Source organism: Canis lupus, chromosome 37 (assembly GCF_048164855.1).
Source record: "Canis lupus baileyi chromosome 37, mCanLup2.hap1, whole genome shotgun sequence".
Lineage (NCBI taxonomy): Eukaryota > Metazoa > Chordata > Mammalia > Carnivora > Canidae > Canis > Canis lupus.
This window is the reverse complement of record NC_132874.1, coordinates 19733667-19758693: the sequence shown is the minus strand read 5'-3', so window position 1 is coordinate 19758693 and position 25027 is coordinate 19733667. Positions and strand designations below refer to the sequence as shown.

At 46.5% G+C, this 25027-nt stretch overlaps 1 long non-coding RNA gene across 2 annotated transcripts in view; it reads right to left on the bottom strand.

Annotated features, from left to right (window-relative positions):
• Positions 1–17351: 17351 nt before the first annotated feature.
• LOC140626025 (uncharacterized) overlaps positions 17352–25027 on the bottom strand; it is a 48427-nt gene continuing 40751 nt past the window's right edge. Inside the window, exons 5-6 of one of the 2 annotated variants that reach the window (XR_012025267.1) lie at positions 20148–20701; positions 17352–19855 (exon numbers count right to left, since the gene is read on the bottom strand). This is a non-coding gene — a long non-coding RNA (uncharacterized lncRNA). Of the gene's footprint in view, positions 19856–20065; positions 20702–25027 lie in introns of those variants that run through there. The other variant, XR_012025266.1, reaches the window with a different exon arrangement.

Genomic DNA, 25027 nt, shown 5'->3' with positions numbered 1-25027 from the left:
CAGCGTCCTCACGCCCTTCTCCTCGCTACATCCCTCCACCCCACCCCCAGCATACTCCCTTTCATTTCCTCTCCCCACTGAGATCCATCCACCTTGGCCACAGAACACAACAGGTGTGTCCCCCATTAGTCTCTGCTCTGCTTGGCTCTGTAGTACCATCTGATGCTATGCTTGACATTTCCCTATAGAGTGATTACTGTTTACTGAGCATCACTCACAAATATTTTGTTCTCAAATCCTGCCCACCAAAAGCCAGGCTCAGGACCAGAGCAGGTAGGCTAGCAAGACTGACAGCACCAGGACCTCCGAGCTCCCCCAATTCTGCATGTTTGGCCACTGGGGTCTACCTCTGGGCCTCCCTCCTCCCTCCTCATTCCATCCAGTGGTTTCAAGTGAAAAGGACTAGGGCGCCTCTAAACTGGGGACATGCTAATTATAGAAGTAACACTCAGAATCTAGAATAGAATGCACTTGGAACTGAATGGGGAACTTCACGTTGCTGGGAGGGCTTCCAATTTCCAACAGTGTCAGGCTAGGCATTCAGACTAACTTCCCCACTAAAAACAACGTTAATAGCTGGACAAAGGAGAAAAGAACTCCAAGTCTCTCTGTTTTGTTTCTTCAATATTGAGAAGTAGAATATTGGCTGTTGGTGCAGGCAATGGTGACTGTCAACCATTCCTCTCTTATCATCTCAGAATCAGAAACAAACTTACCGGTGGTCTAATTCCAAAATTAAACAGGCACTTGTAGTTTCATGAAATTGCTTCTACAGTCTGTCAAAAAAAAAAAAAAAAAAAAAAAACCAGTAAGCCAGACAAAAATTATGTTGTTTGAATACTGGTGTTATTTGTTTGTTTGAGACTAATTGCACCTACCTAAAGAAGACAGCGCTGTCCTGTTCCTCCAGGGCTCCTCTTGTCCACCTCACCACTTACCGTTCCTGTACAGGGACTACTACAGAAACCACCTGCCCTTATTTGCAACCAATGGAGAAAACCATTCAACTCCACCCAATCCCCATCCCATGTCTGTATTAAACTAGTGTTAGATATTCTCTTGACCTTAAGTATTAGATTTTTAGTCCCACTTGCCAATGAAGCCTTATTCTAAACTGTCTAGATTTGGGACACATTCTTCACCTCCCTGAGCCTGTTTCCTTCTCTAAAATGGTAGTAATAATAGTACATCCCTCATACTGCTGTAAGGATTAAATAAGATAATGCAGATAGCTAATTGGGCACCATATACCCAGTCAATTAGAGTTAGTTATTACTATTGTTGTTAGTATTCGTATCAACCATAAAAGGTTATCACTGGCATGTTGTTCAACCAAACATCCAGTGTCTGAATCTCTCCTGAAACATTCCACCAAGCACTCAAACTATTCCAAGGAGAGGGACTTACCTCCCCATGAAGAGATCCAGTCCATCTTTGGACCTGATCCAAAGTTCCTTCCTCATATGTTGAAAATGAAGTCTGACTCCAGGGACTTAGTCCTCCTCCTTGGAACCAAAGTCTAATCTCTCTTCCTCAATATTTGAAAACAATTATCACATCTTTTATTTACCTCCCTATCCTTCTCTAGCTCTTTCAACTTTTCTGGCATAGTGTAGTCTCATGTCCCTCACCATCCCAGTTGCGCTTAGCAAATGTAGATGGTGGCTATTTCCCTCTGAAGTGTGATGCTTGACCAGCACGGTTCACTCCAGACCCTGATCTTCCCTGATGCAACCTGACACCCAATAAGCATTGGTGAGGGAGGGATCACACCTACCAGCAGCTCCTTCTTGGCTAAAACCCTTCTAATTCTTCTTCACTGCTCCAGCCACATCTTCCCATCCTGGTCTAAGACCATTCATCTTCTCACCCAAGTGAAAAAAGTGACATATCTTCTTCTTAGATTCAGCCCATCGCCTTCCAAGACATGTCTAGATCTTGTTGAGCAGCCAATGAATTTGGTAAAGTGATCTTCATGACATATGATGAAAGTGTTGGACAAGATGCAGCTGGGGAGCCCTCTCTTCTGGGCAGCTCTGATTTTGCAAACCTTCTCCCATTAGTTATCTTCCCCAGGCCATTGTCCCCTACCTTCTGTCTCTGAACCATCTTCTGCCCTTTCTAGGCCTTCTAAGTGAGTGGTAAGGAGGACATCAAAAGCCTTTGGGAGAAGGAGGAGGGAACCATTCACAAGAGGAAGGAAGGAAAAGGATAAAAACGAAGCATGAAAGTGTAGTAGAACAACAACAACAAAAGAGTGAGCAAAACAGGGACAATAAAGGAAGAAAAAGCAAAGTAAGACAAATAATTGGCTCAGTTAAAAAGAGAAGAGGGAGAAAATGTTGGGGGAAGTAGATTTAGACTAATAAAGAATTTTAAGTGCAGCCACTATGGAAAACAATATGAAGCTTCCTTAAAAAATTAAAAATAGAACTAACATATGACCCAGCAATCCCACTTCTGGGTATATACCCAAAGGAAATAAATCGGGTTCACGAAGAGTTATCTGCATTCTCATGGTTTATTCACAATAGACAAGACATGGAAACAACCTAAGTGTCCTTTGACAAATGAATGGATGAAAAAAGGGTGATATAGACAGGTGATGAAATATGACACGGCCTTTAAAAAGAAGGCGATCCTGCCATTTGTGACAACACAGATGGACCTGGAGGACCCTGTGCTATATGAAGTAAGCCAGACATAGAGACCATGTGATCTCACTTATATGTGAAATCTAAAATTGTCAAATTCATAGAAGCAGAGAGTAGAATAGTGGTTGTCAGGAGCAGAGGGAAAGCGGAAATGGGATGATGTTGGTCAAAGGGTTTCAGTGATGCAAGATGAGTAAGTTCTAGAGATCTAATGCACAGAATAGTGACTACAGTTAACAACACTGTATCATATACTTGAAACCTGTGAAGAAGATAGGTCTAAGATGAAATCTTCGCACTACATGCTTGCTCACACACATACACACACACAACGGTGATGATGAGAGGTGGTAAATATGCTAATTAGCTTGATTGTGGTGATCTTTTCACAATATATACATATATCAAAACATCAAGTTGTATACCTTAAATACACACAATTTTTATATGTCAAAGATACCTCCATAACGCTGTTTAAAAAAAATAATTTTAGAAGTGAAAAGCAGAAACCGTAGTGAAAGAAGAACAGCAAGATGGAGAGAAGGAAGGACAGCAGAAAAGACAGAACAATGATGCTAGTCATAGGGCCACTGAAGAGGGCTAGGCTGCCAGACTGAGAAGTCCTCTAGGCCGGCCCACCGGCCCATGGTGGAACCTGAACGTCAGATTTCCATACATGCTGCCAGCGTGGCTGATGGTGACCCTAGTCAGACAGAGGCAAGAGCTTCCCAACCACGACACACTTTGACCTAAACACACTGGTTTTGCAGAAGGAGGTTTGCACTTCCTGAAGGTCTTTAGGCATAGGAAGTATACACATCAGTCTTTGCTGAAAATAGGCTCCTGGAGAGGAGGGCCTGGACCGAAAACAAGCCCCGAAAACAAACTTCAATCATACTATATTGTGTAACTCAGCCCAAGCCCTGCACCTCGTCTTGTCTGAGGCCCTCCAAACATTTTCAGAATGCAGCTTTCTGCCAGTTGCTTACTGAATGGACAGGTTAGCTCTAGAAGCAGAGCTCCACACATTCTGTGAACCAGGCCTAACCATCTTAGCCACACTCCACATACAGTGTCCAAGAATTAGCTCAGGCCTATCTGCCTGCCGCCTTATGCGAGCATTACGTGTATTTCTGGATCAGTTTCTTCCTCTGGAAAACAGAAATGAATAGGATGATAATGGTAACACATTTATCCTCATGAGAGTTTGGTTGCTCTGTGGGAGAGCGAGGAGGTTTCCTTAGACATATACTTCATACGTATGCGTACACCACTTGTTATGTCCTATCTATACATACTACTCGTTAGGCTACACCATACCTACACCACTCATTATGTCATACCCACCGAAGTTTGATACACTTGCTACATCTGCCTCATAGATCTATAAAACCAACCCAAATAAGATAGTATTATAGAACACCAAATGTTCAGGAGGCATTTCTTTAAAGCAATACCTCTGAAATATTTTTGTGTGCAACATAGAGCAACAAACACATTTTACATCTTTATCCAGTTCAGAGGCACACACATGCATGTGTAGCTGAAACAAACATTTTGAGGAACAATATTCAATATGACTATATGTGGGACACAAGCTCTGGCATTTTCCATTCGGTTTCTTTTTTTAAGTACTAGACATAACTTACAGGTTACAATTCACAGCTTGAAAAAACATTGGCCAGGGGGGTTCCAAATAGAGAAGACAGGTTGAACATAAACATGGATCACCCCTCCCTTCAGAGATCCTGTTAAAATGGTAAAAAAGGGACAAAGGGGCATGAACCCACAAGAACAAAGAGCAGAGACAAGAATATTAGCAGGTAGGAGACTTAAGTAAGTTTTTAGAAGGTAGATCATTAGGTTTCCACCCCAGTGAATGTCAGAAAAACCCACACTGCTACAATGGACGTTTTGGTTGCCTACCAACAGCGCTTGCCTTAGTGTTTCTTATAATCGGATTCAGATTTTATTTAAAATCCCCACGTTCTACTGCAAAGCCTTATTGTCAGAGAAGACCAACCTCATCCTCAGTTCCAGGGAGCACATCTCAGTTAGTGTAGGGAAATTATATTAACTTTATTCTCTTTGTCTAGTGATTTGTTTCGGAAGGGACATAATACAGAATATGGGACATAGGGCCGTGAAGGCAAGTCTGCCAAGGAAGGGGCTAGTTCTGGGAAACATTCCACAATTTAAAACAGAGTCAGAGAAAGAAACAGTCCGAATTTCTGCCTCTATAAACACTTTTGCCATGTTTTTCCTACAAAGGGAGTTACCCAATGTTCTCTGGCAGAATATTGCGGGGGAGTGGGCTTAAATCCTGGGTCCCAATGAAGTAATTCATCCATTAAGTTAATCAACCCCAGAACCACCTTACTTCAGGACTTCTTATAATGCAAGATAATAAATTCACTTGTAGTGTGAGCCACTTTTAGTTGGGCTTTCTTTAGTATCAGCAAAGCATCCTAACTAACACTCCAAGGCACGTCATTGTAAAATGCCACAACACTAGGGACAAACTGAAGAGCTTCGAATTTCCAAGGAGGGGGAAGCCAGGTAATACACAAAGAAATTAGAATGACAATGGTTTTGAACAGCGAGTACAACATTGGATGCTAAAAGAATAATCAATGACTTCAAGATTATAAGAGAAAACAATTTTCTACCTTGAATTCTGTAACCGACCAAACTACTAGTCAAGAATGAAAGCAGGTAGGAGCAATTTTAGACATTCAAGGATTAAGAAAATTATCCCCCTTGCACCTTCCCTTAAGACTAAATAGTTGATAAGTTTCAAGGAAAGAAAAAGAAAAAGAGGAAGAGGAAGATAGGGTAGGGATCTAGGAAGCAGTGACCACAATCAATAGGGTGGGAAAGATGCCAAGTATGCTGTAGGTCTCAGAATAACCAGTCCAGTGGGAACAGAAAGACGGAGAGATCCAGGAGAAAAACAATTAGGATTGATAGAGTAGATAATGTGGCAGATCTAGTGACAAAGCAATAATCAGAAAGAAGTTAAAGATATAATATTAATGATTTATTGCTGCATGACAAATTACCCCAAGACTTACAGATAATAAACATTTATTATCTCACAGATTCTGAGGGTCAGGAATCTGGGAGCAGCTTAGCTAGAGATTCTGGCTCAGATTCTCTGCTGAGGTTGCAGGCAAGATGTCAACTGAGACTCCAGTCCCCCGCAAGCATGACTGGGACGATGGGCTTGGCTTTCAGCATGGCTCACCACACAGCTGTTGGAGGACGCCTCTGTTCTTGCTGGCTGTGGGCGATAGGCCATAGTCTCTTTCCACACAGACCTGTCAATAAGGTTGATCATGTGACCTCACAACAAGGCGGCTAGTTTTCCCCTAGAGAAGCAATCCATGAGAAAGACCAAGGGAGAGGTTGGAATGCCTTTTATGGCCAGAAGTCACAGGCTATCATTTCCACCATATTCTGTTTGTTAGAAGCAGTTCACTAAGTACAGCCCACACACAATCCATACTGAAGGGAAGAGGGTCAAAGGTATATGGACATATTTTTATACTGCCATAGATGTGTAAAAGACCATGTAAGTAATGAATGAGACAAATGGATAACTAAAAGGAAGACAAAAGGCCACAGAAAAATATAATCATAACACACTACTCAGATTTGCTATAAACAATATCAACAGCTTTGGTTGCATAAACAGTGATTACCCATTTAATTAAAAACAGTGATGTATGAGAAGAATGGGGAGCGATAAATCAGAGAGAGTAAGAGAGCTGACTTCTCATTAAGCCCAACAGAAGTCAATAGACCTTACCTATAATTGATAAATCAAAAATAGCACTGAAGTCAAGACAGTGTGGTATCAGAGAAAGAATGAACAAATACGTCAGTGGAACTGATGCCTTAGGATCTTGATCCCTCTTTGAATCCCCATACACCCTTCTTTCCTACACCCGAATGGCACTGATGGAGGCAACCCTGGACCATTGGTGCCAGAGACACCTCAGTCTGCCATTCACCCGGGCCCAGCAAGCAGTGCCAAGGAGGTGCCCTCCTGGACCCGGCTCATCTCCCTCTGTCCCAATAGCTGACTTCAGATGTTGTCATCAAGCCCACCCTTGTCATCCCCTACAACAGGTGGCCTTGCTGCCTATTCAACAGTGAAAGTAAGGCTCACCAGGCATGAATTCCCAGGATATTGGCTCACCCCTACTCTTATCTCCTCCCCAGGCTCAACAGTCGAGTCCTACCCCACCTGCCCTCCAGGTGGCTCACCTGCAGGCAGACCTCATCTGCCCTCCCTCCTAGAGAACCCCTCCCTGTTTTCTCATCCTCCACCTCCCTTTATCCCTCTTCATCCAGATTCTTCCCAATTAAAACTGAAATGGTAATCAACACAAACACCAAACCATTCCCCTGGCCATAGCAGGAATCACACAAACAGTCCCCCAAGTGGGGCCATGACGCCCAGCTGACTTTCACTGTGGGGCAGGGGTGAGTTGTGAAGCCAAAGGGGTGAGGCTAAATTTGAAGAGTCCACCCTCTCTTGGTGTGTTATTGCCTGGTCTTTTCCCGACACTCCTAACCTCCCTCCAGACACACCTCTAGAGAAACAAGTCATCTTCTTGAAGTGAATCCTGTGTCAATCCCTCACCCCAACCTCCGGTAAACCAAGCAAACTGAGGCAAGCTGAGCAAACTCCTCCTCCACCCCATGTCTGCCCTCTGTCTCTGTCTTTGCCAAACTCTCTCAGAGTAGCTTCACTTAGTGTCTTTGTTGTCTTCACTTCCTAGCCCCTGTAGGCTGGCTTCTCCCACTCCTACCCACCACCAACCCCACCTCAGCTCTTATTAAAGTCACCAGTTAGGGCTGGGTTTCCAAATCCAAAAGACACTTTTCTTCTCAACGTAATAACTGTCTGCACCGTGTTGACCCATCACTCTTCTTTTGTGGAATTTGCTTCTCCCTAACTTCCATAACCCCCTCACCCCTCATTCTTGCCCCCTACCCCTCAACAATGACCTTGCCTTCTCAGTGAGCTTCAAGAGCTTGTTTACTGCTTCCACCTGTTGCATTGTCCCCAGGGCTCCCTGCTGGTTGTCACCATGTCTCACTGAACACGCTCCTATGAACACTCTGACCTTCTACACGTTTTCATATTCCCCACACACCCTCATGGCCCCCCAGTTTGTATTTTGTCCCAGTTATCTGCAACAAGGCTCCCAAAAGGGGATGAAATCTGAGGCTCCCATCCAAGGAGTGATCTGGGTGCCAGCAAAGGCCAAATACTCAGGGGGGAACAAGAGGGTTTTGGATAGCACTGCTGAACACAGGGCCTGGAGCTGTGGGCTCCCTTTGTTTCCTTCAGGAGACTTCTGTGAGCTTCACAGATTCAGATTGGGCCTCACAGGTATAGACAGAGGAGAGTTCCATTCTGGGCTCAGTGGAGTTCTAGTTTCGGGCTCTCCTAGATGATATCAAATTGCCCGGGACCTTCCTTCCTTGGCCCATGGGCTCCACATTAGACCACAATAAACACCCTCAGCTGTTCCAAACATATGTTCTGGCTTCAGTCACCCAAGTGCAGTTTAAAAGTCTACAGTACAAGTGTGTGTCTGTTTTCAGCCTTATTTGCGAATGGGGAAGGGGGGCTATTTGAGGCATTTTATGAAGAATCCACTGAACTGCACATTGTTACTCTTTAATTAGAACAAGTAAAAACCACAGTTGCTGTGTGGAACAGAAACTGCGTGAAACACAATAAGCATGAACAAAATGGTCGACTGTAACCTGCATCCTTGTAAAAGGGCATCACTGAGTGACACCCTGAACGTCTGCTGGTTAGACACATACCTAGAAGCATCATTTAAAGTCAGCTCTCAGAACTTAGTCATTTAGAATGTACCAGAAACTAATGTAACACTTGAGGCAACATGGATCAAATAAAAAAACAAATCATTCCAGTTTAGTGACTAATAATAAGATAATAAGGTTATACCTACTGTAAAAATGTCAACAAGCTAGGAAAACGTTTGCTGAGAGCAGAAAATTTGAGCCAGATGAAAAAATACAGTAGAGAACTTGGGAAGAATGCTGCTGGTCTAGGGTCAAGATGGTGGGTTTTTGTACCACGTGTGAACTCCCATCAATCGCAGGCAACAACCAGGGGAGCCCTGCATGGAAACCGTGGAGCGGCTCTGGGCTCAGATGGAAAGATGACAGGCAGATGTCAACCACAAGGAGCAGACAAAAGAACAATGCATCCACGACCTGAGGCCTCCTGGCACTCGTGGGCATCTACTCGGAGGTTGGAGAGTGACAACATGTTAGTTAGTGTCAATAGCACCGGGTAGCCGTGGTCTGAGTACCAATTCCACTTCTATTTTTTCAATTATTGTCTATAATATGACTCCCAGGCTGATAGCCCAGCCCTGGCATCCCTTCATTATCTCCAGATCCATTTATCCAACTCTTTAAAACATCACTATAGATGCCTGTGTTTCCAGTGCAATGCATCAAAAACTGAGGTCTGAATCTCCTCACCAAACTTGACCCTCCTCCACCCTCCCTGATCCAGTGGTACCACCAGGGCCACTCAGCTGCTCACACCAAACTCTGGGAGGCATCCTTGATTCTTCCCTCTATGTCACCACCAGACCTCCAAGCCCATTTGCTGTCCTCCATGTTCACAGCTTCCACCACGTCCAAGCCACCATCGTCTCTTGCCTGGATTTCTATAAAAGCCTCCTAAGTTGTCTCCTTGCTTCCATTCTTGCCCCAAACTCATAATTTATTCTTCATACAGCAGATGGAATCACCATTTTAAAGCCAAAGTGGGATCGTCTCCTATGACACTCAGTAAATTCTGACTTCCAGAGGATGGCCTTCTCAGACAGGTGGGGTCAGGCCCCGCCTTCCTCTCCTCTCTCCCTCCAGCACTTCACCTAGCAATGAAAACTCTCTATTTCTGTGTGTTTCATTCCCACTGAGTTCTCTTGCGTGTGCAAATACGTTTCAAAGAGAAATCAAGCTCCCTTTCAGACTAAAATGCAAAATAGAGTTTGGCTTATCTCCTAAGAAGGCCAAACTCCAAGCCAATCTTGTAAAAATCTTTTGACTTCTTTAAAATTCTTGAAAAGCAATCCCTGGTCCCCAGCCAGGCTCCCTGGCCTGGTGCTCCCCACCCGTGTCCCTCCCACACCATTGGCTGCCTCTGGTCAACGCCACAGCTGGGCTCTGCCCCTTCGGAAGCTGATGCTCCGGCGAGGGCAGTGGATTTATGGTGCAAGGTTACACGGTGCGTAAATCTGGGCCTCAGGAATCAAGGACTGTGACATTTTTACAACCTCCTCCTCCTCCAAGGCCTTGCATGGATATGAAGCAACTGGAGGGAAAGAACATCTGGTTTCACTTTTTTTATTCACTACCACAGTTTCAATCTGACAAAACCCTGAATCTTGCCAGGGTTCTGGTCAGTGGCTGAATGAATGAGCAGTGAGGTGGCATTCTGCTAGACATCTTGCTTCTCCTATCTCAACATGGTATAAAGAATGAAAAGATCATCACCACTGCATTGAAAGACAGCATTTGCTGGAATCAAGGCCGGGTGGCAACCTGCCAACTTGCAGGAAGATGAAGAGGGACATTTCTGGGAGAGGCGAGAGAGCCTCCAGGGCCTCTCTATGAAAGGGAACCACATGTGGCCAGGACTCGTGTGCAATGAATGCTGGGACTTGTAGTCTCTGAGGGCAAGACAGCCGTCAGTGAGGGTGATGACAGGCCATGGTGCAAGTTCCAGGGCTACTTTTCACCACCTATCACTATAATCAGGGACAGGGCCTACCCAAGTAATGATTACCATGGTGGCTCAAAGGTCACATTGGGAGAATGCAAACCAAAGACAAGAAGCCACTCTGATTGGGTGCATCTTTCTGGGCATGATTTATCTCATATTCAACATGGCTTGAGCAGCCCCCCACCTCATGACAATGGACTTTCTTTTCATCTGATGGAGAATGCCATACTGGATCCAGTTAAAAAAAAAATGTGCCCCTCTTTGCCTATGCAGTCAGTAGCAGTCAAGGTAATATGCCAGCAGAGATGATCAGAGCAACCAAAAATAAGCCCCCTTGAAGAAAAGCCTCCTGGTGACCAGAGCCTTGGGTCTCCTAGTCTCTAATCAGTACATATGGCTCAGCTTGATCAGACCCAGTGATGGCAGCAGTAATCATCATCCACTCCCCAAAATACACTGGCCCAAGTGGGGCAGGGCAGACGTCTTAGCGGGACACCACACTGTGTGGAGCACCAAAGCAGCAACATCCGCCCACAGGGCTCCAAGCCACTCTCTCCAGGATTCCTGAGACAGATGACAGGTCATCCCAGCTCAAAACCCTTGTGAAGTCCGCATGGCCTATTAAACAAACAAGCTCTTCTCTATAAATTTGCTTTTTTAATAGCTCTTACTACTCTCCCACTCACATGCAAAATTCTAACCAAGAGTATTCTCGGCTAATGCTGATAGTGACCTTTTATGGAGCACTTACTAGGTGCTATGAGTTCTCATTATCTCCATTAATCCTACATCAATCCCAGAAAGTAGGTAAGTACTCTCATGCCCATTTCTCAGATGATGTAGCAGAGGTACAAAAGTTAAGGTCTCGCCTAGGGTCAGCAAACCTGAAATCAAGAAAGTAGCTGTGCTGGAGGTAACCACATAGCTGGGTGGACAGTCACCGTGGGGGATGCATGGTCTCCTACCTCAAAGGGGCCTCACTCACATTGCCTGGCAGGACTGATGAGTTGCCTTCTAAACCAGTTGCACAGGTGAATCTCATGACTGCTCACCACCACCCCCCACCCCCAGGTTCACCTTCAGCAGTGACCTTCCTCCCCGAAGGCTGAACTCTGTTCTCACATGGGCTTTAAAAACTACTAAAGCTGGTCTCCAACCCTGAGGTTCTCATATCATGGGTCTGAGAGGTGAGCCTGGGCACGAAGGAGACTTAGCAACTCCCCCAGGTTATGTTAATATAACCTAGTACCCCTAACCTAGACTTATATGTCATCAGAAAAAAAGCAAAACAAAACAAAACAAAAAAACAGCATTAATTGGATGTCTTACTCAAGGGAAACCCCAACCTTCTAAGTCCTGGTCGTGGAAACCCAATCCCATCTTCCTGTGAGGAAGAAGAAAGTGTCCCCTCAAAGTTCAAAGGCAGTTAACTTCTCAAGGACTTAACTCTCCCTCTTCTTCATCCCCTCTGGGTCCGGTGTAGCCCTCCCAGAGGTATTCATAAGCAGTTTGTGTAACAACCACATACCACCCTCTTATACTAAGCCAACCTTCTCGAAAGGTGTCAACATGATTGGTCTACTTTTTCTTCTTCCAAACATTCATTCCTCAACCCAATCCAGTCTGACTCCTCTTACTTCACTAAGGTATGTAGGCCAAGGTCACTGACCAACAGCTCCCATATCATGATTTCAGCAATCCACCTGACCTGTTAGCTGTATTCAATGCAGGAACGCACTATCTCCTCTTGGCTCCCTGAGGCCACAGTTTCTAGGTTTTTCTCCCCACTCTCTGGTCACACCATTCTCCATCCCCTTTGCCAGACTGTCCTCTATACAAACCCCACATGCAGGAATTTCCTAGAGCTTTGCCTGGGCCCCTTGGTCCTCTGATTTTATGCCCTTTGCCAAAGTGATCTCATCGATAGCCACGGTTTTTATGCTTACAACCACCAGATTAATGCCACAGACCCACATGTGCAACTGCCTGTTTGAAATGCCCATCTCACCATCCCAAAGGCATCTCACATTTAGCATATCCTGAGTCTGCTCTTCCTCCTCCACATCACACATGTCTTCATTGTACCAGCTCAGCCTAATTGCAATACATTTCCAAATCTGTTAGTTCTCCTAACTTATTGTCTCTCAATCTGTGCCCTACTCTCTCTGCTTTAGAGCTTGATTACGACCCACTTTTCTTTCTCATCTGGGTCACAAAATAACCTCTTATGTTAAAACCTTCATAAAGGGATATCAAGAGTACATCCACATGTTCTTTGACATGCCTTCCTTTAAAAGGTGGTGTCTAACTCCTTTACTCTTGAATGTAGGCTATACTTAGTGACTTTCTCCTAGAAAATGGAATGTGGCTGAAGTGATGGTTGAAGTCAGGTCATGGAAGGCATTGCACCATCTTCGCTGGCTCAGGATGCTATAACAAAATACCATACACTGGTGGCTTAAGTAATAAACCTTTATTTCTCACGGTTCCAGAGGCTACGAAGTCCAAGATCAAGGTACCAGTAGATTTGGCGTTTAGTGAGAGCTCTCTTCCTGGCTTATATAATGGCTGCCTTCTCCCCGTGTCCTCACATGGACTCTGGTCTCTTCTTATCAAAGAACCAGCCCTATCAGGTTAGGGCCTCACATTCATGATTTCACTTAACTTTAATGACCTTCCAATCCCATCTCCAAGTACCGTAACACCGGGAGTTGGGGTTTCAACACATAAACTTGAGGGGAACACAAATATGTAGTTCATAACCACCACTTTGGCCCCACTCCCCTGGATCACCCATTCTGGGGTAAGACCACAACCATGTCCCAAGGACACTCACACGGTCTGTGGCAAACTTGACATGAGGAGGAAATGACAATTTGCCAATGACAAGCACCCACTTGGCAGCCATGAAAGTTAGCCACCTCGACCTCCGGTACCTATACCCTCAGCCAGCACCACAACAGCTACCTCATGGAAGACCCTGAGCCAGAACGTCTCTGCTACGCGCTTCCAGAAATCCTGACCTAAAGGAAACGGGCTGTTGTCTTAAGCCACTGAAGTAATTCATAGTACAGCAATGATAACTAAACCCCTCATCCCATTTCCTCTTGATCACAACCAGAGCCATATTTTCAAAATGTGTGTTATGTCATTCTTTTACTTAAAATTCGTTTCTGGGTCTCAGAAACCTCCAGACTAACAGTGAAACTCCTGAAAACAGTGTCCAAGATTCTTCAGGACCTGGGCCTCTTGGCCTCAGTTCTCAAGAGCTCACATAAGGCCTCATTGCTCTGGCACACCAGAATGATTTCATATCGGATGCCCCGCTGTGAGAAACACTCCTTGAAGTGTTAGGTAACACTGCTGAGAGTTGTACAAGCCTTAATCAACATGCAAATAAACGTTTACCAGTCCATTGCCCGTTCTGGCCCAGGAAAGATTCTTTTGCATCTGTCTCCCCAGCACAGAACGGTACTGCGTCAGAGAGGCATTTGATAAGTAATTTTGATGGAAGAGAGGATAAAACGAATAGAAAAAATTATCTAAAATTACCGGACTTTAATAGCAACCACTGAGTGAATCAGAGAGTACAATTCCATCAGTTATTCTTAATCAACTCATCTAGAGAAAACCAACGTCTCGGAGGACACTCCCATTTCTGGGAGCTGGGACCCTTGGAAACAAACTGTGTTTTGCATCTCCCCTTTGGCCAGCTGGGGAGAACAGCCCAGCTTGACAGGGTGATGCTCCTTGCTCCTTGCCATGTCCCTTCAGGTAGACCTGACATCTGGACACCATATGAAACTGATGGTGAACTTGGAACACTAAGATTTCAGGTTCAGGGTCAGTTTCAGGGATGTGCCTTTGAGAGGCAAGGATGGGTGGGTCTGAGAGAGGCAGCCCTGCCACATTCACTTCAACCACAATGATTTGCTGGAATGTTACAATGTGCATGACTCTGAGATCATTTAGATGCATGAGCAGGTTGTAGGGGAGGGAAAAAAGCAGGTGGCATTTTGAACTGTTCATCCGAGAGATCCATTTTTCATACATGTTAGGAAATACCAGTTTTGGTTGCTCACATGAAGAAAAATACTTGTGAGTCAGGATGCCTAGAGGTCCTTAGATTGGTGGTTACCCATCAAGAGGAAGGACCTGAGGGTTTTTATACTCAGAAAAAGCCTAAACTGCTCACCCTGGCAGGCAAGGGTCCTCCAGGAGGGGAGGGGGGCCTAGATGTCTCTGGCCTCCTCTGACAGTCACCCATTGGCCCCCATCCCATCACCTGGGGCTGTCACCAGGGCTTCCTTCCATGCCTCCTGTGAACTGGGGAAACTTCTTCCCAGCCGTCAGTCCAAAGTCAATAACTTCCCCAAGAACTTACTCCCTGCATCACCTTTCCCGGGGAGCCCCTCATTTGATGCAAGTTGGGCAGAAGCACGGAATTCGAGTTGGGTAAAGGATTGCTGATAATAATAGCTAAGAAAGCCTGAAGAACTCTCACTTCCTCATACCAAGACTTGTCCTCTGGGCATTAGCAGCAGAGATGGGGAGATGCCTCTTCTTTGCTTTCAGCTCCTTTTCTGCAATGAGTGCTCTCTGGGTTCGCCCCAGTAAGAAACAGAAGGATAAACATCCAAAATGTCTGGTTTCACTATTAATGGTTTCTTTTATCCTCAAGTATTTTCCTGATTGTCTTTAATTGAGGAAAATCAAAAGAGGCTAATGTCTTCAGCACTGGCAGCTAATAGCTCTTATGCAGCTCCCTCACCTGGGGGTGAGGGGTGACTCTTGTGCCCTACATGGGAACCGGAGGAGAGGTGGCCAGGCAGGCCCACTTCAGTCAAGGGAAAATATCTGAAGAAGATCATAGGAGAAAGTTTTTAGCTCATAGCTCATAACAGCAGGGGATGGGTGCCCTTGGAGGGAGAATTTCAGCTGGGTGCCCCAAGACCATCTCCTGTAGTGCCTGGTAGCCATCTCCCATCATGAGGCTGATGCAGCTTTCACAGCTTATACCTTACTATGTACCTTACTATTCCTACATTCATTGTACGCCTCTCCTCTCCTTGTACTACAATTACTTGTGCCTTGATAAAATTCATAGCTAAAGAACAAAGAACTAAAAAAAGTGAGATGAAGCCATAACACTTGCCAGGATGCTCCATCCAGAGTCAGCTGGAGTGGGGTGCTAGTTAACTAGTTCTACAAGGGAAGGGAGAGAAAGCCCTGGTGTAGCATTTGCCCAATTCCTCTGGTAAAAATACTTCTGCCCCAGATGACCATCTAAAAACATTTCTGAATAATTAAAACTCCGCTCACAGGAATCCATGCGGCACACCACTGCCAAATGCCTCCCCATGGTGCCCATCTCAGGGATGTTACAATCTGAGCTCCTGCTACAGCCCCTGAGTAAAGAAAATAAACACTGGCAGACCCGTTTTCTAGAAGAAACCTGAAATAGTATACCAAAATCTGGATAAGGTGAATATTTGTGAAAAAGAGAGCCATGAAGAAACCAGTTCGTTATAGGAGAAGTACATTACACGGCCTGGCCTGCTTCTCAGCATGTTGCTGAGCTGGGGGGTTGGGGAAAGTTTCTCTCCTTTTTAATATTCTTTGTCCTCCCAGTGTTGTCAGAAGGAGCTCAATTCACAGGGAAGGTCAATCACTCTAATAGATGGATAGCTGCCTTTGGTAAGCAAATTAATCAGGTGAAGAACCACATCTTTACCAAAGAGTTAGGTCAAAGCCAGAGGTGACCCCCATAAGGCACCAGGACTGCATCCCATGCATCTGACAGATGCAAACAGCCTTCATCTAGACTGAGCTGGAAGGCAGAGGCCTGGGTAGCCTTATCTGGCACTGGCTCCGGCCTCAACTTGGACCTGCCCCAGATAAACTGGAAATTTCAAGGCTACGCCAGGCATGAGGTTATGCAGAAAGATAAGATATGTATTCCCTTCCTCACCCCACCACGACAAAGCTAACCATACCCCATCCCAGCCAAAGGGGCAGAAAAAAAGACAAAACCACCCCATCTAAGTGAGAATGTCAGCAAATGGTCCTTAAAACTAGATGCCCCACACATGCTGGGAGCGGCTCTCTGTAACATTCCTCCTTATCATGGGAAAAAGGGAAACGTGTGCAAGAAGTAGATGCTCTGTACCTACAGGTCATGTGTAGATAAAAACATTGAATCTTGTTGAAGTGGGTAAATATTTATTGAGCACTTACTATGCACCAGTACCTGTGCGGAGGTCTGAGACAGAAAAGTAAAAAGCACAGTCGGAGCACTCCTTCAGAACTCCTCCCCAGCTAGCAGCAGCCTCCATCCCTGCTCAACCAGGATCTGGGAGACCCATCTGGGTGCCCATGGGCATGAGTGTCTGCTGGGTGCAGAGCGTGGAGCCCAGAGCCAGCAGAGGACAGAGGATGAACATTCAGTTGGACAGACAGACCTCGCAGAGTTAAGTGGAAACCCAGGCAGGGAGCAGGCATCAGGAAGAGGAGAAGGACACAAGCCACAGCTGCCAAGACAGTCAAGTAAGTTCAGTGTAAAGTAGAAGCCAGCACTTGGAAGATTCCTAAAGTGAGAGCAGAGAAGCCTTTATTTTATTTTATTTTTTATAGGATGCCTGCAACCTCCACCTTTCTGAGATGAGAGTTATTAAAACTATTATAACTGATTCAGGATCTCTCAAGGCTCCCACATGCAATATTCCAACAAATCTAAAATACTGTCAGTAGTTCCATTAATTGGTATGCCAGGAAGGAAGGAAGAAGAGAAGGAAGGAAGGAAGGAAGGAAGGAAGGAAGGAAGGAAGGAAGGAAGGAAGGAAGGAAGGAAGAAAGGAAGGAAGGAAGGAAGAAGGAAGGAAGGAAGGAAGGAAGGAAGGAAGGAAGGAAGGAAGGAAGGAGGGGAGGGGAGGGGAGAGGGGGAGGGAGAGGGAAAAAAAGAAGGAATCGTAACAAGTTATGATACACCCCTGATTTTAAATGTATTCCAGTCTCAGAAATGTTAAAATAAGAAGCAAAACATATCATAGAATCAGTGGAATATAGTAGTTGGACATAGATATTTAAATAAAATAGATGAGGAGGGAAAGGACACTGACAGTGGATACAGTGAGAATCTCGAAAAGGAGTGTAAACAGGCAGAGTCCAGAAAAAAGGAAGGAATAATGGAGTGGCCCCTGGCTTAGCTATCTCTAAGATAATAACATCTATGGGGAGTCTTATTCAGCTGTTTAGTGACCTTTATAAACATGGTCTGTATTGTTCCATTCCTCTAAGCAGTATCTTTTCTCTTTTTTTTTTTTTTTCCAGCAGTATCTTTTCTCTCGTATCATATCCATCCATAGGGGAAGAAATTGCCATGAGCACCTGGAAACAACTGAGCAGTGTGTTATGTGAAGATAGATGAGAGACAGAGAGAGAGAGAGAGAGAGAGAGGGAGAGATGGGACAGATGTACTTACATGAAGGCTTAGAATCTGTGATCCTTTTCTTTCCATGCATATACGTTCTGTTTCCTATCCCTGGTAGGGTTGGCTACCACTGGGCAAAAAAGAAATTTTTTTACTGGTACAAAGGAGTAGTGATGTTATGCAATACCATAAACTTGGGCGTGGTGGATGAGTGACCCCAGGAGGGAGGCAGGCAGCAGAAAGTTAGCTCTTAATAAAAGCAAGGTGTAGGCAGGGCTCTAACACAAGTGGAAAACAGAAAGACCAAGTAAGACCACTTTGACGGCGAGCCTGGAAGACCAGAATGAAAGAGCCATGAGGAGGGGAAGGAAGGATGTCGTTGGCCCACAGCAGTGCGCTATGACAGGACAAAATACAAGAAGTCTAGCACAGAGAAGCTAATGGCTGGAAAGCTAATGAGAGCCCCTATCTGCCTCCTGGCTTCCCCTGGTACCAGCAACATCGGTGTAGACAAATTCTGCACATCTGCTCCCTTGGACTAGAGCAAGGAAGCGGTAGACAAGAAGCTGCTACAGAGGCTGTAGGTCCTCAAGGGCCAGGCCTGCCCTCCTGTTCCTCTGTGTTCCCACAGTGTGCCCTGTCTCCGGCAGGGGCTCAGGGAGCATTTCTGGTTTTTCCACGAAGGGCATTTCTTCATTACAATCCTCCTCAACACTTATAAACACTGGCCCTGAGAACTGAGGACATTCCAGCACAGATTATCTGGGCAGACAAGGCCTTTGTCCAGCTTGGACCACACAAGACCAACCCACGTGCTTGCCTGGGGCCTAGAAGGAAGGCCACCATGCTCTGCTGAACAATATAGGTCAGAGTTGGAGGCCCGGGGCTGCTCTAGTCCAAACCTTTGAGTCAGGGGAAGAAACTGTGACCCAGAGAGCTGAAGTGACCGTGAGTGGGGACCCAAGCCTCCAGGTCCCAGTTTCTGTCTATCACACATGTTCCCCATGATTGCTCCAATCCCACATGCCCTGCTTGAGCAGGCTCTGTGTATCAGCCTGGGAGTGATGATGGGAGCAAAGATCTGACCTCAGGGGGAAAAAAAAAAAATCTGACCTCAGCTCAAAACAAGATGCAGCCCCCAGTGTGCAGAATGGCGGGTCTCAGACACTGGCCAGTGTGGGAACAGGCTAACGCACACAAGTGTTTTGCCATACAAGATGCGAGTTCTCCTGGAAATGTCCAGAGGGAATCACAGAGAGCAGAGGAGAGAATATTTGTCAGGAGAAGTGGTGGTGGCGTGGAGGCTGGGGGTGGGCAGTGAGTACTGTGACCTAGCAGCTTTCCCATCCCCATCAGTCCTCCCCCGGAGACCCCCCTCTGCAGTTCTGCACAGTGTTGCCAGCAGATGAGGACGATGTGTCTGCATCCGTTTCTCCTCGCAGCTCTCTTCGGGGGGTCACTAGGCACCCGAAACGGAAACATAAATAACAGTTGGTGTAATGAAAGCAGGTGGCTGGCTCTGACCTGGAGGGGGAAGTGGCTTGAACAATTACTTATGTGGCCCAAGAAACGCGGAGTCCAAATCAGCGTGTAAGTGGAATGTGCGTGTGTGCCTGTGTGTCACCTCGTGAGCAGCAAAAGCTCTGAGGGTCTTTCTTTCTCACACACGCACACGCACACCGCGTTGGCAGTGTTCACAGGGCCCTCCCAAGAGTGGGCCACCAATAATTTTTTGTTGAATGACAATTTAATTCATTTAACGAAGGATTGAGTGACTGGATCAGTCAGTGGAGCAGACGCGTCGGCTTTTGAGAACGAGGTGTAAGACTCGACCAGTGGCACGGCGGAAATTTCACCAGCGGTGTTCAGGGAGATGATGGTTGAAAACATTGGGGAGGTCAATGCAGATGATGAAAGCACTTCAAGGAAGGAATTAGAATGCCCAGGAACAACATTCCAGCTCTCTTTATCTGTGAATGACTGATCCCAACAGGAATTAAAGAGTTATTAGAAAATAGAGTTAGAGTTAATAGAATTAACTCTGTTAACTCTAAAATAGAAAATAGGCTTAATTTAGAAAATAAAAGGAAGCCACCCTGTGCACTTATTATTATTAAACACTCTTGGTTACCTAGAGAGAGAGAGAAATCCAGCTCACCCCACATAGATACACCCCATGTACTATATATATATATACTGCATATATTCTTATGCACACACACCCCGTAAACCTTATACAGACCATGTATCCGTACAGTGTATGTCAACTTACACAATGAGAACGCAAACACTACTTCCAGGGTCCTGACTTAAAGTGATTTCAAACCCTGATGCCGCATTCAGTATCCCAATTTATAATCACTTAGATTCTGGAAAAAGTTCCCAGGAATGTGAAGAAAAACACTGAAAATCCCAGTGTCTGATAGTCCCTTCATGTCAGTTTAACCTTAATTGCCTACAGTAAGTCCAATTAGTGGCAAATCAGATTTCCCCTTCATTTCATCCGATGAAGTAAGCTTTGGCAGGAGCATCTGCCAGCACAGAGCAGGGTGAAGAGGGAGAGAAGGATGAGGCTCGGCGGCACAGTGGGCAGAGGGCGAGGGACCCAGCCAACCCCATGCTGCGGGCAGCTGGGGTCCCCAGCACTCCCCCTCCACGCTGTGCTTCCTTCCCATGCTTCCTGCGCTCTGGGGTCCCAGCCTTCCTCCCGCGGCCCAGTGTTCTTCTTAGAGCTTCCATGTCTTCACTGAAGAATAAACTGTCTCACATAGAGTGTAGGGTTTTTATAACTGATTCTTATAAGCATCGAATCCAACAGGGAAAATCCTAGAAGAAAAAAAAAAATAAACCTTGAAATCAACTTTTAAAGTAATTTTTTTAAAGATTCTATTTATTTATTTGAGAAAGAGAGAGAGAGAGAGAGTACAAGAAGGGGGAGGATCAGAGGGAGAAGCAGAGTCCCTGCTTGAGCGGGGAACCCAACGCAGGACTTGATCCCAGGACTGGATCCCCGGGCTCTGGGATCATGAATTGAGCCCAAGGCAGACACTTAACCAACTGAGCCACTCAGGGACTCCTGAAAGTAGATTTTTTTTTTTTTTTAATCCCTGTCTTAGTCCTGTCTCTGTCTTGTCTCTGTGTCTCTCTGTGCCTTCCTCTAAAACACATACTCACACGCCCTTCTCCCATGCTCTTTGCTGACCCAGCCCCACAAGAACACAGTTCTTCTCAGGGAACCTGACAGGAGTCCTTTCAGGCTCCAGGGTCCTGCAGCCCCTGACTTGGGTGCCAGGATGCAGGAGGACAGGCACAGCCATGTCCTCTGGGGAGCATGGGGCAGCCACAGCCACAGGCATGTGGGACCAGGGCACGGATGCCAACAGTGCTGCCTCCACGTGAAGCGCACCCTGCCAAAGCCTCCTCGCTGCATCTCAAGGTCACAATAATAGATTATGAAAGAGTGGAAAAGCACTGCACAGAAAATGGGCCATGGGGACTTTCCTCTGGGTAAGGAAGCAGAGAACAACGCAATGAGGCAGAGGATCATTTGAGCTCTGCAAGGCAAGAGAAGTGGACTGTGGGGTCGGTCCCTCCAAGCCTGCAACATCTCCCCTCTGTGGGCTTTGGAAAGACCCGATACAGAGACAACACGGAAGACGGGACGATTGGAAAAAGATTTCTAAGGTGTTTTTAGGTAGGAGAAATTCTATCACAAACATTAATGGGTTTCACAAGAACCAAATAGTTTCCTATTATGTTTCATGGCAGTGACTTTTTTTTTTAATCCCTTGCAAATTAAGGTGAGACAAATGTTCTCATAAAATAAACATTTCCCTGTCTTTGAAAACCACTGATAAATAGTCCAGGCTAATAAAGCTTTGCCTCTCCTAAAAAATATGGGAGGGCTGTTATTCTGGACTAGCAAACAGAACTAACTCCTCAAATGCCCTGATAGAACGGAAGACCCAACTGTTCAAGTTGTGACGCCCTAAATGATGACAATGGTTTCCAAGGGGCTGAAACAACTATGCTCGAAGAAGACGTCTTATGTAAGATGCTATAGTAACTATAATGCAAGTGTGGACTTAAAAAATAAATAACTCGACAGCAAAAGTCAAATTCCTCTATAAAAGGAACCTTTTTGTTTGTTTGTTTGTTTGTTTTGTTTTTGGAACCTTTTTTTTTTTAAGTGAGCTCCATGCCCGATGTGGGGCTTGAACTCATGACCCCGAGATCAAGAGTCGCAAGCTCCACCGACTGAGCCAGCCCCGGCACTATAAAAGGAACACTTTTAATTCAAACCACACTCACCGTTTAAAAATACTTCGCGGTCTTAACTTTTTCGGAGACGAAAGCAAGTGGTTTGGAGTAAAATCAGACCCCTGGTAATTCTCTAAGGAGATGTCGGATAAATTCCTACACAATTTATTCCCAGATGGTTTAACAAAGAGGTCACCGTCTTACAGGATCATATCCTAGGGGTTGAATGTCCAGGGGAGGTGGCCAGTAGACTGCGTTGTAGATTCCAGAAGCTTTTCTAGTCTCCTTTAAATTGGTAGCAGCAGCTCTGCCTTCTGCCCACCCGGAGCCAGCACTGGAAACCAGTCTTACCAGTTCCTGAGCTGCCAGCCACCTGGGCAAAGTGTCTGGGCTGTGGGCCCCTCTCCTAGGAGCTGGCCTGCAAGGGAACTACTGGCAGGGATTTGTGCCTAAGGGCAAGTCTGCAGGCCTGGCCAGAGGGAGACCACAGGGCCTGGAGAAGCTCCTGGATGCTCAGGGCTCCACTGAGTACCATGGTCACGTCACACAGGCCCTTCGCTGGGAGAGCCGAGCCCTTCCCAGAACAGCTCACGAGCCTCAGGCCTTCAACCTCAGTTTTTTCCTCCCAGTTATTCCTCTTCCTTCTGTGGCTTCAGGCAGGTCACCCTGCGGTGTTGCCAGTCCCCCCTCTTTGCGAAACAGAGGAGATGACTACTGACTTCCCGGTGAATCATCATCAGAGATGTTCCCAGCCAGCCCCAGAGGCCAACAAAGCCTCATGGTGCCTCCCTCCGCTGCATGCCTTGGGATCCGCTGAACTGTAAGGATGTGGTGATGCCAGGCCCAGGATCTCCCGGTGTGCCACCCGCAGGATGGAGCTGCTGCCCTGCTGGGGTGCTGTTGCGGGGGCGGGAGGTCTGGGGGAGGAGGGTGCCAAAGAGTCCAGCATTCCCGGCCCTGCCTAGAATCCTTAACAAAAGAGGTAAGAAAGGAGAGGCCATCACATCCCAGAACACTTTCTTCTCTATAAAATAAAGAATGCTCAGTTCTTTCATTTAAAATATATTTTTTCTTGGTTACAAAATAATTAAAATATATAGAAAGATATGAAGATAATACAGCTTGGGCCCCAGGTATCTACCAAGTAATTAGCTTTCACATTTTGCCATATTTGCTTCAGACTTTTTCTTTAAAAAAAAAGAAAAAAAAAAAAAAACTGGAGTCATTCAACCTAGCACAAGGCAGCTCCCCGAAGGGATTTTAAGGGCTGCAAGTGCTAGAGCAAATGCAACCCGAAATGAGCCCAGCGCGTTCCCGCAGGACAGCTCAGTTAATGAGCACTGTTTATCTGTCCTGGTCCCTGTGCTGTGAGCTGCTAGTAACCTAGTCCGGGCTCAGCTCTTGTGACGGACGGACGTGGGGGCATGAGTTCCCTGCTTGGTCTCACGTCCTGCCTGCCTGCCTGGCCAGGCTGACTTGCCACTTTGCAAATGCAGCCACTTCCAAATCCTTGAGCCCGCAGGCAGGCCCCTGGTGTCCGCCCCTTCTGAGCCCCTCGCAGTCCCCCACGTCCCCCCATCCCAGGCTGTCCACAGGCACCGTTTGGCTCCAGTTCTACGTTCTAAGTGTTTCTATGAATATAGGCTTTGTGGACTGTGTATTCATGTGACATTAATCCCAAGGGGAATCAAAGCAGCGTAGATGCCATTATCCTTATTTGCCTTGGATTGTCTGCTGTCAACACTCACTGCAGCCTGGGTGTTGAAAACCTGCCTGAATGAGGCCTGGGACTGGAGGGCAGAGCAGAGTCATCCCCGGCCGTCAGAGGGGGAGGAAGGCCTGGAAGCACGTTACCTCTGATTCCAAACCTCCGCCCAGCGTCAGGACGCCGCACAAAGCCTGGTCCCCAGAGCTGGGCCTGGGAGGGCGCACTGTGATCTGCACAGAGCTGGAGCCACCGCGCTCCTTCAGCTATTTTTCCGAATCACCAGGTCACTGATTTTCCTGAATTCTGGCGTCAAAACATCCCAGGGTTCCCTTTGGAGCCCGTGCAGCCGAACAAACCTGTGTTGTGGAAAATGAGAATAACACCGGCCAGCATCTCTCCTCCTGCCAGGGGGTGAGTGCAGACGGACCAAGGAGCCCAAGGCCTTACCAACAATGATGCCTTTTGCAATTCCAGGGAGGAGGGTAGAGGGGTGGCCCTCGTGCACCCCGCCACACCCCTTCCCCTCCTAGCAATTGGTTCCTTCTCAAGCTTGAGAAATCCAAGCCTTGCATCTGTGCTTACTGAGTGGCCTTCACCAGCCACCACTCAGGGGCGGCAGGGCGTGCATGGCTGGTGACAGCTGTTCCCTTGACTTTCCGGAGGAGGAAATTAACTCTGAGGTTATAAAACCATGATAGGAACTGAAACTGGCCCATCTCTGCCTGTGCCTCACACCCTGCTCGTTTACAAGCGTGCACAGATACACACTCCGCGGGGTCACTGGCCCAGGAGAGGATGGTCGGACAAAGGCCCGCTCATCCTCTTCGTTCGGCACGCATGGTGCTCCTCTGCAGTCTGGCTGGCTGGTGGGCAAGGGTATGTTTGAGAAAACCCACTTTTAATCCAAAGTGGTGCTTAACATCCCAAGAATTGGCAGGCACGCCTAACAGGAGCCTCCCTTCCTGGGCCACGTGGCAATGCTCCATTTTGTCCTCCCTGGGCAGCTGGCAAGTTGGAGTCTCTCGCAGGTGAGGGAGTGGTTTCTGGAAGCACAGGAATTACAGTAATGGATTAGGCCGCTGTGCAGACCGTCTGCATCCCCAGCAGAGAAGCCAGAAGGTCTGGGAGGAGGCTTAGCATTCTCAATGAGCACTCTTCCAGAAACCCGCCAGCTTCCGCACAGC